The sequence below is a fragment of the Aquarana catesbeiana genome, linkage group LG13, assembly GCF_042186555.1.
Source record: "Aquarana catesbeiana isolate 2022-GZ linkage group LG13, ASM4218655v1, whole genome shotgun sequence".
NCBI lineage: Eukaryota > Metazoa > Chordata > Amphibia > Anura > Ranidae > Aquarana > Aquarana catesbeiana.
The window spans coordinates 19,150,252-19,163,446 of NC_133336.1; the positions used below are offsets into that span (position 1 = coordinate 19,150,252).

General features: G+C 47.7%; 1 long non-coding RNA gene across 2 annotated transcripts in view; it reads right to left on the reverse strand.

Annotated features, from left to right (window-relative positions):
• Window positions 1-13,195, reverse strand: part of LOC141117080 (uncharacterized) — a 37,348-nt gene that overhangs the window by 5,167 nt on the left and 18,986 nt on the right. The window lies entirely within an intron of this gene.

The following is a 13,195-nucleotide window of genomic DNA, read 5'->3' on the forward strand; positions in this document are numbered from 1 at the left end:
GGAAGACCAGATATAGTGAATGCAGGCTCCTGGGGAGACCAGATCTAGCGAATGCAGGCTCCTGGGGAGACCAGATCTAGCGAATGCAGGCTCCTGGGGAGACCAGATCTAGCGAATGCAGGCTCCTGGGGAGACCAGATCTAGCGAATGCAGGCTCCTGGGGAGACCAGATCTAGCGAATGCAGGCTCCTGGGGAGACCAGATCTAGCGAATGCAGGCTCCTGGGGAGACCAGATCTAGCGAATGCAGGCTCCTGGGGAGACCAGATCTAGCGAATGCAGGCTCCTGGGGAGACCAGATCTAGCGAATGCAGGCTCCTGGGGAGACCAGATCTAGCGAATGCAGGCTCCTGGGGAGACCAGATCTAGCGAATGCAGGCTCCTGGGGAGACCAGATCTAGCGAATGCAGGCTCCTGGGGAGACCAGATCTAGCGAATGCAGGCTCCTGGGGAGACCAGATCTAGCGAATGCAGGCTCCTGGGGAGACCAGATCTAGCGAATGCAGGCTCCTGGGGAGACCAGATATAGCAAATGCAGGGTCCTGGGGAGACCAGATATAGCAAATGCAGGGTCCTGGGTTTAGTAACATTCTAAAATCATCTTATTTTCATGGGTACTCAACCTGCGGCCCTCCAGCTGTTGCGGAACTAAAAGTCCCATCATGCCTCAGCCTTTGGGAGGTCATGCTTGTAACTGTCAGCGTTGCAATGCCTCATGGGACCTGTAGTTCCGCAACAGCTGGAGGGCCGCAGGTTGAGCGCCCATAGTTAGAACATCAAAATACATTCAGGCCTCATGCACACCGGACATTTTTAACGCTGCTGTTAGGGGCGTCTGACGTGGTTTTTTTTTTTTTCTCTCTGCCTTTTAACGCCCCTGCATGTTGGCCTATGGCAGGGATATGCAATTAGCGGACCTCCAGCTGTTGCAAAACTACAAGTCCCATCATTCCTCTGCCTCTGGGTGTCATGCTTGTGGCTGTCAGTCTTGCTATGCCTCATGGGACATGTAGTCCTATGGGGTTGATTTACTAAAACTGGAGAGTGATCACAGATTTGAGGTAAAAAGGGGCTCTTTACCACATGGTCAGCTGTGTCCATCACAGCTAATCATGGATGTAAATAGAAGCCGGTTATTAGCACTCCTTTCCTCATGCTGACAGCATTATGGAGGGAGAAGAGAGCAGATAACCAGCTTCTCTAAAAGGGACATGTACACTGATAATGAGGGCACTGATAATCAGAGCAGTCCTGCCAGTGCCCACCAGTGCTGCCAATCAGTGTTCATCAGTGCTGCCAGTCAGTGCCCAACAGTGCTGCCCATAAAGCCAGGTGCACACTACAGTTTGTTTTTGTTTTTTTCGTGCAACCCTGCGGGTTGCACAAAAAATAACTGACCACTCCAGTCAGGAGCCGCTGTACTAACATGCAAGGTTAGTGCAGCGATTTTCCCCCCCGCTGAGCTATCGTGTTCTGACGGGGACGCCCCCCCCCCTCCGTGCGTCAGAACACTCCAGCCTTTGACTGAGAGCGCTGAACGGGAGTGGGTTAGCTGCTGGTTTTCCAGCATGCACATCCAACTGAAGCCAACCAGCTTCTTTAGGACAGACCGGCATACACACGGGCAGATTTCTGTACCGGCAAATGTCTCCCGACATTCTGCCCGTGTGTACAGGGCTTTAGTGCCCATCAGGGGCTCCTTATCAGTGCCGCCTATCAGTGCCCATCAGTGCCACCTCATCAGCGCACATCAGTGAAGCAGAAAAATGACCGGTTTGCTAAATTTTTTAACAAGCTTTGAAAGGGATTTTTTTTCATTTTGTATTTGTTAAGCAAAAAAAAACCCAGTGGTGATTAAATACCACAAAAAGAAAGCTCTATTTTTGTGAAAAACATGATAAAAATTTCATATGGGTACAGTGTTGCATGACCGCGCAATTGTCATTCAAAGTGTACAGCTGAAAGCTGAAAATTGGTCTGAGCAGGAAGAGGGTAAAAGTGCCCGGTAGGCAAATGGTTAAGGAAAAATTCCACTTTTGTTGAGAAAAAAAACCCTCCCCTCTGCGTGATCTCTTGTACATTGCAGGGATTTTACCAAACTTTGTTGCAGATTCCTCCCTTCTCTTATTCTGAAGTAATAACGGTTTGTTTTTCTGTGTCCATGTGCATATTGAATCTGAAAGTGATTTTCTAATTATCAATCGGCTGCTGCACTTGCAGGGCTCTAATGAGGAAAGTGGCAGGGTCTGCATCCCTTTTTAGGCGCGATTTCCCTTTAGGAGTATCTCATCAAAAATTTAATTTTTGTTGCAGGGGATGCCCAAAATCTGACTTGTATCTTAATACAGAGTTCTGGGAAAAATCAATGAGCCAATCACACAAGCAGGAAATTACATTTCGGGGGGGGGTTGTCACTCTGTCGCCAGGTGGTCATATTGCATTTTAACCACTTCCATACCGGGCATATTCTGGCACTTCTCTCCTACATGTAAAAATCATCATTTTTTTGCTAGAAAATTACTCAGACCCCCCAAACATTATCTATGTTTTTTTTTAGCAGACACCCTAGGAAATAAAATGGTGGTTATTGCAACTTTTTTTTATCTTGCACTGTATTTGCGCAACAATTTTTCAAACACGTTTTTTTGGGAAAAAAAAACAGTTTCATGAATTCAAAAAAATAACAAAACAGTAAAGTCAGCCCAATTTTTTTGTTTATTTTGGAAATTTTATTTTGGGATAAAGTTTTTCATGCCAAAGATGGACTTTGCAATTCATCTGATCGCTCTTCCTAACATTCTGGAGTTATATCCAAATTGCCATCATAAAAACGGAGGCAGCAGACTTTGTGAAAATTAATATTTGTGTCATTCTCAAAACTTTTGGCCACGGATGTAGACGGGATGAAGACGACTTGCTGAAGTTCAAACCGAGCATCAGAATGGGGAAGAAAGGGGATTTAAGTGACTTTGAACGTGGCATGGTCGTTGGTGCCAGCCAGGCTAGTCTTGAGCATTTCAAAAACTGCTGATCTACTGGGATTTTCATGCACAACCATCTCTCGGGTTTACAGAGAATTGTTGGAAAAAGAGAAAATATCCAGTGAGCGGCAGCTGTGTGGAGAAAAATGCCTTGTTAATGTCAGAGGAGAATGGGCAGACTGGTTTGAGATAATAAAGGCAACAGTAACTCAAATAACCACTCATTACAACCAAGGTATGCAGAATACCATCTCTAAATGCACAACACATCGAGCATTGAAGCATATGGGCTACAGCAGCAGAAGACCACACCAGGTACCACTCCTGTCAGCTAAGAACAGGAAACTGAGGCCACAATTGGCACAGGATCACCAAAATTGACAATAGGAGATTGTAAAAACGTTGCCTGGTTCGATGAGTCTGGATTTCAGCTGCGACATTCAGATGGTGGGGTCAGAATTTTGCGTAAACAACACGAAAGCATGGCTTGTTATGGAGCACTCTGTTACAGTGCAACAAACTGTAATACCCGTTAGAGATGAGCTGATGGAGAAAGTAAAAGTCCCATTTATTAGTCAGAGGCAGGATAGGCCTCCCTGCAGAGATAGGTTTTCACAGATCTGACTGATTCAGGTTGGTGAGTTCCATAGGATGGGAGCGGCTCTGGCGAAGTCCTGGAGGTGATGAGGGCGCTAGAGAGCAGGAGGTCTTGGGAGGATTGAAGAGAATGGTTTGGTTGGTAGTTTGAGACGAGGTGGGTCATGAAGCTGTGCAGAGTTGTTGATGGCTTTGTAGGTTCAGATGGGTTATCAGCCCTGCCTGAACTACAGAACCCCTCCTATCCTATACAAACTTTTATTCAATTCCCAGCGGAACATAATTTGAATTTCAAGAGCCTGCCCACTCCCTGTGTGTAGAAAGCATGTAGGGGCATGTAGTTCTGGAGGCGTGCTGATGTCAACGCCGGGCACTTTTACCCCCTTCCTGCCCAGGCCGATTTTCAGCTTTCAGTGCTGTCACACTTTGAATGACAATTATTCAGTCATGCAACACTTATAGGCTTACCTGTAGGTACAAGTTCAAAAGTGGAGTCTAGTTCCACTTTAAAAACTGCCTAGCAGCTGTCCCTGCTCTGGCCTTGTGATGACATAACAGGGAGTAGTAAAAACAGTTCCTCGGTTCAGGAAGAAGGTAAAATATAAACATTCATATTAGGACATAACCTAGAGGGGGAGAGAGAAGTTTAGGGGTAAAATTGGGTCACCCCTGGAGAGGTCACCTTTTGAGTTTGTAGAGTTTCTGCAGCAGTGTTGGTGAGTAAATTCCTTTCCGTCTTCCAGGCTCACTCCAGTTTTCCCAAAAGATTTCCTTTAAAAACCATCCCTGCAGGCAAACCTATCTCTTCATAATGTTGGAGTTACAATCCCTTGATCACAGCAAACGTATCCATTCTGCAGAGCACCAGTCAGGGAACAGAGATGGAAGCAGACAGGTCCTTCGAGACCTCTTCAAAGGCTCCTTTAATGTCCCCGCATTCTCCCGGAGAGGTGAATACACCGTCAGCCGACGCGCTTGGCCCTGACGCTCATTATCCGGTAACAAGGCATGCTGAGCTAAATTCCTGATAACTGCACGCAGTGCAACGTGTCATTCAGACGTCTTGTTGTCTCTTCATAGATGGAGCACAAAGCTTTGAGGTAGAACAATGGAAACGCATTGCCCATAGCAACCAATGAGATTCTGGCAGTTGTTCTTCTAAAGTAGGTTAGACGGGGAGCTTAGTCATGTACAGATCCTCAAACCCAACCCCGGGGATGTGCAAATTTGTTTCATTTATTTTCAGCTCTTTTAGAGAGAACTGCTCACAATCAGTTCCAAACTCCAGAGGAGCTTACACTCTAATGCATACCCTGTTTCCCCGAAAATAAGACCTAGCGTGATTGTCGGTGATGGCTGCAATATAAGCCCTACCCCCCAAATAAGCCCTAGTTAAAGTCCTTGTAGGTCTCATTTTCAGGGTAGGGCTTATTTTCGAGGAAACAGGGTAGGGTTTATTTGGGGGGGTAGGGCTTATATTGCAGCCATCACCGACAATCACGCTAGGTCTTATTTTCGGGGAAACAGGGTAGCTCCCAACTGTCCCTGGTTTGGAGCAATGTCCCTCTTTCCTCCTCATTTGTCCCTCATTTTGGTCTGATCTATATTGGGGGGGCCTCCAACTTTTGAAAACAAAGGGCCAGTTTTTACTGCCCTTCAAACCTTAGGGGGGGGGGGGGGGCGGACTGTGGCTAATGGGAGTGGAAAATGCCCTGGTATCAGGGGGTCTAAACAATGCCATAGGCTTGGTCAAAGGGAGTAAAAAAAAAAAAAAATTGCATCATTGGTGTCAGTGGGAGGAATAGTGATTATTGGTGTCAGTGGGAGGAATAGTGATCATTGGTGTCAGTGGGAGGAATAGTGATTATTGGTGTCAGTGGGAGGAATAGTGATCATTGGTGTCAGTGGGAGGAATAGTGATTATTGGTGTCAGTGGGAGGAATAGTGATTATTGGTGTCAGTGGGAGGAATAGTGATCATTGGTGTCAGTGGGAGGAATAGTGATTATTGGTGTCAGTGGGAGGAATAGTGATCATTGGTGTCAGTGGGAGGAATAGTGATCATTGGCGTCAGTGGGAGGATTAGTGATTATTGGCGTCAGTGGGAGGAAATAGTGTCCCATAATTAGTGTCAGGGGGGAGAATTAGTTCCCCATCTCTGGTGTCTTGTGTTTGTTTGGGAAAAAATACACTTTAACTCATTAAAAAAAAGTTAAAAACACAATATTTACCCCAATTTTTTACCCCGCGCTTTAAAATTACGCACAGTCGTGGAATGGCGACAAACTATGGTACTTAAAAATCTCCATAGGTGGTGCTTCAAGGACCTTTTACAGGTTACCTGTTTAGAGTTACAGAAGAGGTCCAGTGCTAGAATTATTGCTCTCGCTCTGACGTTTGCGGCGATACCTCACATGTGTGGTGCGAACTCTGTTACATATGCGTGCGCGACTTGCTTGTGTGTTCACTTCTGCGCACAAGCACGGAGGGATGGGGGCGCGTTAATTTTTTTTCTTTTTTTTTTTTTTTTTTTTTACACTGTCCCTTTTATTTTTATTTTTTTATCACTTTTATTCCTATTACAAGGAATGTAAAAATCCCTTGTAACAGAAATAAGGATGACAGGTCCTCTTTATGGAAAGAGCTGGGGTCAAAAAGACCCCAAATCTCTTCTTTATCTTTTATTAGAAAAAGTTTAAAAATAGAATTTTTTTTTTTTATCACATTAATTCCTGTTAAAAGGAATGTAAACATCCCTTGTAATAGAAAATGGATTACAGGTCCTCTTTATGTAGAGATCTGGGGTTAAAAAGATACCAAATCTCTTCTTTACCTTTTTATAAGCAAAAGTTTAAAAATAGAATTTTATTTTTTTTATCACATTTATTCCTATTAAAATGAATGTAAACATCCCTTGTAATAGAAAAAGGATGACAGGTCCTCTTTATGTAGAGATCTGGGGTTAAAAAGACCCCAAATCTCTTCTTTACCTTTTTAAAAGCAAAACATAAAAAAAAAGAAAATCTGATCTTTTGCTTTAACGAAAAGCAAAAATGTTTACTTCCGCCCTAGACTGGAAGTGATGTCATGATGTTGCTCCATTCCTCCAAGGCCATAGAGATGATCTGGTCTCTGGTAGCCTCTGTGACCAGTCAGCTGCACCGTCGGATAGTTTCTCGGGTGCGCCGGTAAAAACAGTAAGCCACAGAAATTCTGGCTTCTGAAAGTTGATCCAGCAGCTAATGAGCCGCTCGGACTGCTTTCACGAGAAAGCCAGCCGACGGCTGATAAAAAAAAAAAAATACTGGGGTTATGGCTAATAGCCTAATCCATAGAGCCTGGTAAACCACTTGGAAACCGCAGGGGGGTCGGCAAGAAGCAGGCATTCAGTATATGTGCTAACTAGGGATGAGCTTCGTGTTCGAGTCGAACCCATGTTCGACTCGAACATCGGCTGTTCGATCGTTCGCCGAATTGCGAACGTTATGGGCCGTTCGCGCTAAATTCGTGTGGCGCGTCACGGCCCATAATTCACTGCGGCATCGCAGTGCATTGCTGGCTGATGATTGGCCAAGCATGCACTATGACCCGCATGCTTGGCCAATCACAGCGCTGTCAGTAGAGAGAGCTGTAATTGGCCAAAGCCAGGGTGGCTTTGGCCAATTATGGCTCAGGGGATTTAGTACACACCCCACACTATATAAGGCCGCCTGCACGGCGGCCCTGTGTAGTGTGTGTTCCGGTGTGCTGAGAGATAGAGAGAGAGAGAGACAGTGTCATTTGATTTGAGTTAGATAGATTAGGCAGAACAGTCAGTCAGTTAGCTGCACTTACAGTGTATTGTGTATATATATGCATCCCAGGTGTTGCATATATATATATACACTGTATTCAGTTTAGCTAGATCCGTTCCTGTTATCTTCTATCTAGACTATTTACATTTAATGCAGTGCGTCCTGCTCACAGTGTTCAGCTAGATCCGTTCCTGTTATCTTCTAGACTATTTACATTTAGTGCAGTGCGTCCTGCTCACAGTGTTCAGCTAGATCCGTTCCTGCAATTTACATTTAGTGCAGTGCGTCCTGCTCACAGTGTTCAGCTAGATCCGTTCCTGCTATTTACATTTAGTGCAGTGCGTCCTGCTCACAGTGTTCAGCTAGATCCGTTCCTGCTATTTACATTTAGTGCAGTGCGTCCTGCTCACAGTGTTCAGCTAGATCCGTTCCTGCTATTTACATTTAGTGCAGTGCGTCCTGCTCACAGTGTTCAGCTAGATCCGTTCCTGTTATCTTCTAGACTATTTACATTTAGTGCAGTGCGTCCTGCTCACAGTGTTCAGCTAGATCCGTTCCTGCAATTTACATTTAGTGCAGTGCGTCCTGCTCACAGTGTTCAGCTAGATCCGTTCCTGCTATTTACATTTAGTGCAGTGCGTCCTGCTCACAGTGTTCAGCTAGATCCGTTCCTGCTATTTACATTTAGTGCAGTGCGTCCTGCTCACAGTGTTCAGCTAGATCCGTTCCTGCTATTTACATTTAGTGCAGTGCGTCCTGCTCACAGTGTTCAGCTAGATCCGTTCCTGCTATTTACATTTAGTGCAGTGCGTCCTGCGCACAGTGTTCAGCTAGAGCCGTTCCTGCTATTTACATTTAGTGCAGTGCGTCCTGCTCACAGTGTTCAGCTAGATCCGTTCCTGTTATCTTCTAGACTATTTACATTTAGTGCAGTGCGTCCTGCTCACAGTGTTCAGCTAGATCCGTTCCTGTTATCTTCTAGACTATTTACATTTAGTGCAGTGCGTCCTGCTCACAGTGTTCAGCTAGATCCGTTCCTGCTATTTACATTTAGTGCAGTGCGTCCTGCTCACAGTGTTCAGCTAGATCCGTTCCTGTTAAATTCCTACTGACCGGCAGGCTTGTCTGGTTACAGTATATAAAGCTACCTGAAGAAAATTACAGGTGTTCTATTTGATCCTATTAGTACCACGGTCAGGCAGCTAGACTATTTACATTTAGTACAGTGCGTCCTGCTCACAGTGTTCAGCTAGATCCGTTCCTGTTATCTTCCTACTGACAGGCAGGCTTGTCTGGTTACAGTATATAAAGCTACCTGAAGAAAATTACAGGTGTTCTATTTGATCCTATTAGTACCACGGTCAGGCAGCTAGACTATTTACATTTAGTACAGTGCGTCCTGCTCACAGTGTACAGCTAGATCCGTTCCTGTTATCTTCCTACTGACAGGCAGGCTTGTCTGGTTACAGTATATAAAGCTACCTGAAGAAAATTACAGGTGTTCTATTTGATCCTATTAGTACCACGGTCAGGCAGCTAGACTATTTACATTTAGTACAGTGCGTCCTGCTCACAGTGTACAGCTAGATCCGTTCCTGTTATCTTCCTACTGACAGGCAGGCTTGTCTGGTTACAGTATATAAAGCTACCTGAAGAAAATTACAGGTGTTCTATTTGATCCTATTAGTACCACGGTCAGGCAGCTAGACTATTTACATTTAGTACAGTGCGTCCTGCTCACAGTGTTCAGCTAGATCCGTTCCTGTTATCTTCCTACTGACAGGCAGGCTTGTCTGGTTACAGTATATAAAGCTACTTGAAGAAAATTACAGGTGTTCTATCCCAGCTTAGTGCAGCTACAGGCCATTAGTATGTCTGGAAGGCCAAGAAGGAGAGGCAGACAGTCACAAGCCAATAAGAGAGGGCAAGCAGGCTCTGTGTCTAGTGCTGGTCGTGGAGACGGTGCATCCTCATCAGCACGTGGCCATGGGACACGCTTGGCCTTTTTTTCGGCAGCTGGCCATGTTGAGCCGCAACATGCGGAAGACTTGGTCGAGTGGATGACCAAGCCGTCCTCATCCTCCTCATCCTCTCTCACCCATGCCCAGGGTGCTTTGTCTGGCAAAGCAGCGGCCTCTTCCCTCAGCTCAATGTCATCAGTGACTCCTTCCCTAGCTCCACCATGTCCTCATGAGGATTCCCTCGAACTGTTTGACCACAGTGTTGGGTACATGCTCCAGGAGGATGCCCAGCGTTTGGAAGGCTCTGATGACGATACTGAGCTCGATGAAGGCAGTAACATGAGCGCGGACAGAGGGGGTGCCCAAGAAGGACAGCAATCTGGCAGTCATGCTCCCCCTGCTGCAGCATACTGCCAGGTTTGCTCCAGTGATGAGGAGGGAGGGGATGATGAGGTCACTGACTCAACGTGGGTGCCTGATAGGAGAGAGGAGGAGGAGGAGGAGGAGGAGGAGGAGGAGGAGGAGGCGGCAGCACATCACCAACGAGGCAGGATGCCCTCCAGGGGCCAGCCTAAGGGCAGCACATTGACTGCATCACACCCCAAAGCTCCACATGTGCAGGGCGCTGCAGTCTCTGCGCGTTATTCAAAAAGTTCTTTGGTGTGGGCCTTTTTTGAGACGAGTGCATCAGATCGCACCGCTGCTATTTGCAACATATGTCTCAAGCGTATCTCGCGTGGCCAAAATATCTCCCGCTTGGGTACCACATGCTTGACCAGACATATGTTGACCTGCCATGCAGTTCGTTGGCAAGCGTATCTAAAAGACCCACACCAAAGAACAAAGAGGATCTCTCCTTGCTCCTCATCAGCTGAGATTTCCAACCCCACTAGACCTTCAGTCCTCTCTGAGACCTGCAGTGAGAGGAATGAAGGTGTAGAATTAGGTGTGTCACAGCCAAGTACTTGTGGGCAATCTGCTTTTGGTACACCGACGTCAGATTGTACCAGGCAAATTTCCCTGCCCCAGCTGCTGCACCGCCGAAAGAAGTTTGCTCCCAGCCATCCACATGCCCAGCGGTTGAATGCTAGCTTGGCAAAATTGCTAGCACTTCAACTGCTGCCTTTTCAGTTGGTAGACTCTGCCCCCTTCCGTGAGTTTGTGGAATGTGCGGTTCCTCAGTGGCAGGTACCCAAACGCCACTTTTTCTCACGGAAGGCGATTCCGGCTCTCTACCGGCATGTGGAAGGCAATGTCCATGCCTCGCTGGACAGGGCGGTCAGCGGTAAGGTGCATATTACCGCTGACTCATGGTCCAGCAGGCATGGACAGGGACGTTACCTAAGTTTCACGGCGCATTGGGTGACTCTGCTGGCAGCTGGGAAGGATGCAGGACAAGGTGCAGTAGTGTTGGAGGTTGTTCCGCCACCACGCCTCCAAAATGCTGATTGTGACACACCTCTCTCCTCCACCCCCTCCTCTTCTTCTTCCTCCATGGCCTCTTCCTCGGAACCAGCGGTGCTCCGTAGGCGTTCAAGGGGCTACGCAAGTACGCAGGCCAAAAGATGCCATGCGGTGCTTGAGCTGGTGTGCTTGGGGGACAGGAGCCACACTGGGGCAGAGGTTCTGTCAGCTCTGCAGGGGCAGGTTCAGAGGTGGTTGACGCCACGCCAACTTAAGGCAGGAATGGTGGTTTGCGACAATGGCACCAACCTCCTCTCTGCCCTCCGACAGGGACAAATGACCCATGTGCCCTGTTTGGCTCACGTCCTTAACTTGGTGGTGCAGCGGTTCTTGGGCAGGTACCCGGGCTTACAGGATGTCCTGAGGCAGGCCAGGAAAGTCTGTGTGCATTTCCGCCGGTCATATAATGCCAGTGCTCGGCTGACGGACCTCCAAAAGGAGTTTAACCTGCCCAAGAACCGCCTAATCTGTGACATGCCCACCAGGTGGAACTCAACGTTGGCCATGCTGCAGCGGCTGCACACGCAGCAGAGGGCCATCAATGAGTACCTGTGCGACTATGGCACCAGGACAGGGTCAGGGGAGCTTGGTTTTTTTTCCCCACGCCAGTGGGCCATGATCAGGGATGCATGCAATGTCCTGTCACCATTCGAGGAGGCCACGAGGATGGTGAGCAGTGACAGTGCATGCATCAGTGACACTGTCCCCCTTGTCCACCTGTTGGAGCACACGCTGCGTGGAATAATGGACAGGGCAATTGAGGCAGAACAGAGGCAGGAAGAGGAGGACTTCCTTAGCTCTCAAGGCCCCCTTTATCCAGACAGTGTTCCTGCGTGCCCGCCGATCACACAGGAAGAGGACGAGGAGGAAGAGGAGGAGGAGGAAGATTGTGTCAGTATGGAGGTGGAGCCTGGCACTCAGCATCAGCAGCAGTCTTTAAGGGATCAGTCCCAAGAAACACATGGACTTGTACGTGGCTGGGAGGAGGTGGCTGCGGACCATGTCGTTCTTAGTGACCCAGAGGACTCCGGACCGAATGCCTCAGCAAACCTACGCTGCATGGCCTCCCTGATCCTGCAAAGCCTGCGTAAGGATCCTCGTATTCGTGGTATCAAGGAGAAGGACCAATACTGGCTGGCAACCCTCCTTGATCCACGTTACAAGGGTAAGGTTGCGGACCTTATCTTGCCATCGCAGAGGGAGCAGAGGATGAAACATCTTCGGGAGGCCTTGCAGAAAGGTCTGTGCAACGCGTTCCCAGAGACTGGGAGGTTACAAACTCCTGTTTCTGGACAACGTGTTGCTGAGGCTTCGGTCAGTCAAAGAAGGAGCGGTGGAGAAGGTGGCCGTCTGACCGATGCGTTCAGACAATTTTTTGGTCCGCAGCCCCAAGGTATGATCGGTTCCAGCAACCATCGCCAGCGTCTGTTTTACATGGTGCAGGAATACCTAGGGGCAAGATCAGACTTGGACACCTTTCCCACCGAAAATCCTCTGGGTTACTGGGTCTTGAGGATGGATCACTGGCCAGAGCTTGCACAGTATGCAATTGAGCTACTGGCCTGTCCTGCATCCAGCGTTCTTTCGGAACGCACATTCAGTGCTGCTGGAGGCGTGGTAACCGATCACAGGGTGCGTCTGTCCACCGACTCGGTCGATCGGCTGACCTTCATAAAAATGAATGAGTCTTGGATCACCACCAGCTACCAAGCACCTGATGCTGATGTAACCGAATAATTTTTTTTGAAATCTCAGATCCCTTCAAAGACTGCCTATGCTGATGCTGAGTGACTATCCCTGAGTAATTATCCTCTTCCTCCTCAATCATCACGCTGATAGCTTGTAAGAACATTTTTGGTTCTGGGCGCCACCACCAGTGCCTAAGGCACAATTTTTCAGCCCCTGTTTAACAGGGGCGTGTAATTACAATTTTTGATGTAATACTTTGCAGCAGGGCTCGTTCCTGCATTCCAACTAGAGTGTCTGTGAGGGGTTGCAGTGTTGTGGCACCAGCACCAGTGCCTAGGGCCCAATTTTTCTGCCCCTGTCTAACAGGGGCGTGTAATTACAATTTTTGATGCAATACTTTGCAGCAGGGCTCGTTCCTGCGTTCCAACTAGAGTGTCTGTGAGGGGTTGCAGTGTTGTGGCACCAGCACCAGTGCCTAAGGCCCAATTTTTCTGCCCCTGTCTAACAGGGGCGTGTAATTACAATTTTTGAAGCAATAATTTGCAGCAGGGCTCGTTCCTGCGTTCCAACTAGAGTGTCTGTGAGGGGTTGCAGTGTTGTGGCACCAGCACCAGTGCCTAAGGCCTAATTTTTCAGCTCCTGTTCAACAGGGGCATGTAATTACAATTCTTGATCTAATATTTCACAGCAGGGCCCTGTGAGGGCTTACAG